Source organism: Tupaia chinensis, unplaced genomic scaffold, assembly GCF_000334495.1.
Source record: "Tupaia chinensis unplaced genomic scaffold, TupChi_1.0 Scaffold000067_1, whole genome shotgun sequence".
NCBI lineage: Eukaryota > Metazoa > Chordata > Mammalia > Scandentia > Tupaiidae > Tupaia > Tupaia belangeri.
In genome coordinates this window covers 2438805-2444426 of record NW_006159526.1, presented here as the reverse complement: position 1 = coordinate 2444426, position 5622 = coordinate 2438805, and positions in this window count along the sequence as shown.

Here is a 5622-nt window from a genome sequence, read left to right as displayed (position 1 = left end):
ACCACGGTCAACTACGTGGGAATCCAGCGACATAGCCATTACGCTAACTGCTGGTTCCCCCATCAATGGCTTCTAAGGAGCAGGGATGTGTGCAGTGTAAGCCCTTTAAGAAAATCTGTCTTTCTTGTTTCCCCCTCCTTCAGGTTGGAGTAGGGACATGGCAGCGTGGCCTCCCAGCCCCTGGGGACAAGCACACCACCATAGGGATGATCGAACACAGGACAGAAGAGCCCAGACTCCTGACTTCACGAGGCAGAGTCGTATTCCAGATCAGACGGTCACAGGAGACAGAAATAGATTTGTATGTAATTGAAGACATGGCTATTTTGAGTCTATCACAGGAAGCCAAATTTATATCCTAAATTAAGCTATTCAGAGGCTACAGGAGGCAGGGAAGGGGAGGACAAACCCGTTGGACCACACAGCTCAGTCATGTTCCCTGATGTTAACTACTTTTTTTTTTTTTTTTTTTCTTTCTTTCTTTCTTTTTTTTTTTTTTGGAGAGGTTTTCGCTATAGGGCGCGTGCGCTCGCCAGACAGACAGAGACATAGAGACAGAAAGGGAGAAATCACCCCCCAGGGGGGATGGTCACGCCGCAATCCCTTCTCCTCCATTCTCCTCTCGTGATCTTGGGCACGCACGCACACATGCCCGGCGTGAGTTTAAGCCACTGGGTCTGAGACTCGAACCGCGGTCGACTACGTGGGAATCCAGCGACATAGCCATCTGCTGGTCCCCCTCCCTCTCTCTTATACCTCTCATTGTTTCTCTCCCCTCAGTTAGTTCTGCCTTCAGGTCAGAAAGAGGGGTGTCATTCACTGGGACCCTGAACACCCACTCAGTAGAAAGGTAGGCACAAAGAAACCGGAAGCTATCTGGGTCCTTTTCTGAAAGTCAGATCCTACCTCCATAGGAGAAAGACCTGCTGCAGGGTTCCCCATGGCTGAAGGAAGTGAAAGAGAAAAATACCCGTCTTTGAGGGACATTCTTAGATTAGGGGTTTTAGATCGAGGACTGACACGCTCAGCATCCTGGCCTTCTTTCTCCCGGCGTGCTTCCTGTGTGGCAGAGGCTGGCACGCTGCAGACATCTCCTTGCCTTTCACGCCGGGATCCGCCCCAACCTCAGCCAGACCAGGTCGCAGGCAGAGTGCTGTCAGGCTGCCGTCCTCACAGGAGATCTGGAAAGTGGAAGTGGGCTGGAGGCTGGGCTTGTGCTGCTGCTGCTTCTGGCAAATGCCATCATGGAGAGGCTGGTTTCCCCCCGAGATACCTCCAGGGACTGGCTTTGGGCATTTTGAGAGGCTCTTACAGTGTGGGTCTGGAGTCAGTCTATAACCCCAGTGGCAGCAGCAGCTTTTTGATTCCCACCTTCCTGGGATGGTGGCGGCAGCAGTTCCATGGTGGGTCAGCTCTGCAGCTTCCGGTCATCTTAGGGTAGAAGTAGGGGTAGGGCATCCAGGGCTGCTTTCCAATTCCTGACACACCGAAACTGCCCGTTGGTGAAATTTTTTTTAAGAGAGATTTTTGCTATAGGGCATATGCGCTTACCTGAGAGATGGAGACAGAGACAGAAAGTGAAAATCACTCTCCAGAAGGGATGGCCACATTGCAATCCTTTCTCCTCCAGTCTTTTCCTGGAATTTTGGGCATGCATGTACATACGTCCAGTGTGAGTTTCAAGCTGCTGGATCCGGGACTCAAACCATGGTCGGCTATATGAGAGTCCAGCGACATGACCACTACATTGCCTGCTGGGTTTAATGAATTTTTTCTTTTTTTTTTTTAATTTTTTTTTTTGAGAGGATTTTTGCTATAGGGCGCATGTGCTTGCCAGAAACACAGAGAGAGAGACATAGAGACAGGAAGTAAGAAATCACCCCCCAGGGGGGATGGCCATGCCGCAATCCCTTCTCCTCCATTCTCCTCTCGGGATCTTGGGCACGCACGCACACGTGCCCAGCGTGAGTTTAAGTCACCGGGTCCAGGACTAACCGCGGTCAACTACGTGGGAGTCCAGCGACATAGCCATTACGCTAACTGCTGGTCCCAATGAATTTTTTCTTAAGTGACCATTTTTTAGAATAATTTATTACACAATAGATTTACTTCTTCATAGGGACACCAAACATATTCAATACATTATTATTTAAGCACATGGGCCAGGCACAGGATACAAAATCAGTAAATGTTGCCTCTAGCATATAAGCACATGGGCCTGGCACAGGATACAAAATCAGTAAATGTTGCCTAGTGCTTTGTTTTTTGTTTGTTTGTTTTTTGTATAGGGCATGTGTGTATGCCAGAGACAGAGACAGAGAACGAAAGAGAGAAGGAAAATGAGAAAGCAACTCCCCCATGGAGAATGGTCATGCTGCAATCTCTTCTCCTCCATTCTCCTTTTGGGGTTTTGGGGGCACGCGTGCACGCGCTCAATGTGTTTTACAAGCTGCTGGGTCTGGGGCTTGAACTCTGCAGTCAGCCATTTGGGATCTCGCTGCCATCACAACCCCTACTGGCTGGCCTGAGATTCGTCATTCTTCACACTTCTTATCAATAGAATCACACTGAATTCACTCTTCTGAGTACATCTTGGGATTGAATTCACTCAGCATGTTTTCGTGATTCAACCACATGACTGTGTATCACAATATTTCCTTTCCAAAAAATTGCTGAGCAAGATTTCATTTATGCATATACCATAGACTGCTTGCCCTTTGATTAATATGTTCTAAGAGCCACTCTGGGTGGTTTTAATGTGCAAACAAGGTTGAGATGCATGACTCTGAGCTTGCAGCTTTAAACCTACAAGCTATAAACCTAAGAACTTAAGATCCTCTAGACATTATCCTGGTGAACTTAACTGTTGAGTGTGGGAAAGACAAGGATGAGTGAGAGGATCAAACTTCGCTTTCCAAAAGAGAGTTCTCGCAGCCTGATGAGTTGGACAAGGAGAAATGAGGTAGGGCAATGTGACCAATAAAAGGAGGCAGTGACAGAACAATGTAGCCAATGAGAAGCCAAGATATGGCAATGTAGCCAATGAGGAAGAAGTGAGAGCGGTGGAGCCGCTTCTCAATGAGAAGTCAGTGTAAGGTAAAGTAGCCAATGAGAAGGAAAAGAGAGGACGAAGTAGCCAATGAGATGATTACAACCATGCCTTCCCCCTCTTCCCTCCCCTTCCCTTCCCTGCCCCTTTTCTTTGCTGGGAACACTTCACCCTGTCTCTAACTCTTCGAAGAATTTCTAAAAGTTTCTGCTCTCAGTTCCCAATTGCCCTCTTCCAGAGAGCTGATCGGAACCCTAACACAAGTGACCAAGAGAATCGGGGGTTCAGCATGTGCTCCCTGGCCAGGGCACCCCTGCTCTGCTAGTCCTTCCTCTGTTTACCACCAAACGCTTCCTGCTGCCTGGTTACCACCCTGGCATTTGGACTGTAGCGATATTAATCCATTGCTGTAATGAATGAAAGCTATAGCTATTGTTCCACCCCATTCTGTCCCACCTCGCCATGACACGGAGGGATGCGGCCCTCAATCTAGTTCCTTACTGCCCTCTCCGGGAGGCTGCGGACCGAATCAGGGCCTGCCCGGTCCGGCTCGGCGCCAGCCGTTCCTTGTGCTTCGTGTGAATGGCGCCCCCTGGCGGTAGAGGTGTGTGTTCTGTGTGAGGACGACGGTGCGAGGCCAGCTTGTCTAGACAGGAGTACAAGGATGTGCCTTTGGTCTAAGGGATGTGTGCACAGGAGATCAGGACCCACCCGGCTTACAGCTCCTGGGGATCACCAGTAAGCACTTCCTGTGGCTGCCACTTGGGAAGAAAGGATTATTGACGGCCCCTGCTGGGGCTGGTAAAGAGGCAAGAGGTAGGAAGAGGAAATTAACAGCTCCCTCTCCGGCTCCCAGGCCACCATCTGCCCCAGGTGAATGACAACCGCTAGCCCATGGACAGGTGTTGGTGGAATCAGTTCTTCAAATGTCTATCAGGAAGTTTCTCAGACCCCCCCCCTCCCAGGACTGAAGGTTCAGTGTGCCCACCTCCTCTGCAGAAGGGGTGAAGTTTTGCAAGCAATGACCCTACTACCCTAGCCCTCCTCCCCTTCGGTCATACAAACCTTGATTTGTAAACGAACACTTGGGAGTCGAGCAAAAACCCTGTGTTCTCTACATTTCCTGGAGCGAAGCGTGGCCACGCAGCAAGGCTGTTTTGAAATTCATCCATGTTGGTGCGAAATGAATGGCCCATTCCTTGAACTGCTGCGCAGGGGGCCGTGGCACGTACTGGTGGCAGTGTGTTATCTATCCCCCTGTGGATGGACTCCTGGATTGTCCCAGACTGGGAAAAAGAGGGCTATGCTGGCGTGACCACCACTGCCTTTAGTCTGGCCCACTGCAGTCACCTGCTCACTGGTCTACTCGCTCCCGCCTTCATCCCCCGTGGTCTTCTCCTTACATGCAGCCACGGGGATCCTGTCACAACCTAAATGGGTGTACTAACCTGCAGCCTCGTGGTGAAGGGAACCAGGTTCCACTTGGCCAACTGTAGCATGAATCCTGGCCTGCTGGCTTACAAAACACGCCAGCACGTGTGTGTGTGTGCATGCCCCAGTTCCTGACAGGATAGTGAAATGGAGAAGAGATTGTGGTATGTCCACGCCCCACCAAAGAGCGCTTTCTCCCTCTCTCGCCTCCTCTGGAGAGCACACACACCCTCTAGCATTAAAAACAAACAAAGCCCTGAGTGCATTGAGAACACTATCACTTTGGTAGAGAGGCAGATCCCACCGGCCCGAGCTGTGCTGGCACCTCCACCAGGAGGTTATGAGGCTGGTCTGCTCCAAGGTAGCCTGACGGAGCCATACAGACAACACAAGCTGGTAAAGAGGCTGCCTCCCATGTCTAAATGGCAAGGCCTGGCCTGGGAAGAAACTGAGGCAAGGCCCAGTTTACGAGCCCTTTCTTGTGTCGTTGCACTGGTCAGTATTTAATTTCTCTGCCGTGAGTCTTACTATTATTACGGTACCCTGCTAGGGTAAAACTATCACCCCCTACTGTTACAATAAAGCCAATTAGTGATCTTGTAGGAATGTGGTTCCCTAAGACTGCGCCTAGGGAGAGAGGACCGGACTGCTGGAAGGCTTGGGACTTCCCCACCTGTCTGTTTTTTAGCCAAAATTAACATATGTTAAGATTAAGTTAGTATAAGCCAAATTAGTGTTAGGTAATAATATATGCAGATTAAGTTAGCTTAAGGCTAGTTTTATGTAAATACCCCTTGTGAAAGCTGCAGGCCAAAGTTAACTGAAGCTAGGCCAAAATCAGCACATTCCCGACATAGCAGGGACTCCGAGATAAAACAAAAGAACTCACTAATTGACAGACTCAGCAAATAAAACACAGAAGCCCATGGGTTAAGAAAGGAAAAGGATGAACAAAGCTGAAGGCTCCAGGGAAAGATTAACTATGTTAGCTGGGAGCTCTTATCTAAAGCAACAGGTAGTTTTCAACTACAAAGAGTTTCTCATCCATGTGCTGTTTACTATAAAAACCCTGCTAATAAAACATCCTATGTTATCTCCTGAGCTACAAGATCATCCTCCTTTCCCATATGGGTAATAGGCTC